The following is a 571-nucleotide window of genomic DNA, read 5'->3' as shown; positions in this document are numbered from 1 at the left end:
GTTCAGACGTGTGCTCTTCCGATCTTGTCTCATAATTTTATTTAAAAAATTTCAGTTCTGCTTAAGTAAGAATCGTTACACTTATACGAATCAGCCGCCAATCCTCGGATGCTTTTAAATTAAGGTATATTGATACATAATTATTTATTACAAAGTGTTGTGCAGAAATAAATACTAAATTAAATCTATAATTTAGTAAAAATGTGCCTAAGAAGCCGTCTTTCCTGAAGAGGGATCTGGATGAACGAGCGCATTCGAAAACATACAGGCTTTAGTTTAGATTGCCAGGAACGAGAAATTGGATGTTACCATTAATGCCACCTTATGGACTGACTCCGTACAGCAAAAGATACGTCTGAGGAAAGATATATTTGTTTCAAAATTATCTTTGTTTCCAAAGTAGGGTAAGTATCTTTCTGTATCTCTAAAATGAATAAACTTCAAATGTAAATTGATTTATAAAACTTGTCTGTTACATGTATCTGTCCAGATGAGAAGACAGGTTTGTTTATTTACACCTCTGAGGGAAGTAACACTGATCGTCGAGTCGGCGGAAAATCAGTCCAGCGTA

The 571-nt window shown here is 34.9% G+C and overlaps 1 long non-coding RNA gene across 1 annotated transcript; it reads left to right on the top strand.

The window, feature by feature from the left end:
- The first annotated feature begins 43 nt into the window (after positions 1-43).
- Positions 44-570, top strand: LOC105461707. The gene is made up of 3 exons (XR_975965.1): positions 44-124; positions 197-404; positions 491-570. It is a non-coding gene; the product is annotated as an uncharacterized LOC105461707 (long non-coding RNA).
- The last annotated feature ends 1 nt before the right edge of the window (position 571 follows it).

This window comes from Wasmannia auropunctata, unplaced genomic scaffold, assembly GCF_000956235.1.
Source record: "Wasmannia auropunctata unplaced genomic scaffold, wasmannia.A_1.0 LD280120.1, whole genome shotgun sequence".
Taxonomy (NCBI): Eukaryota; Metazoa; Arthropoda; class Insecta; order Hymenoptera; family Formicidae; genus Wasmannia; species Wasmannia auropunctata.
The sequence above is the reverse complement of the archived record's forward strand: the minus strand, read 5'-3'. Positions and strand labels throughout refer to the sequence as shown.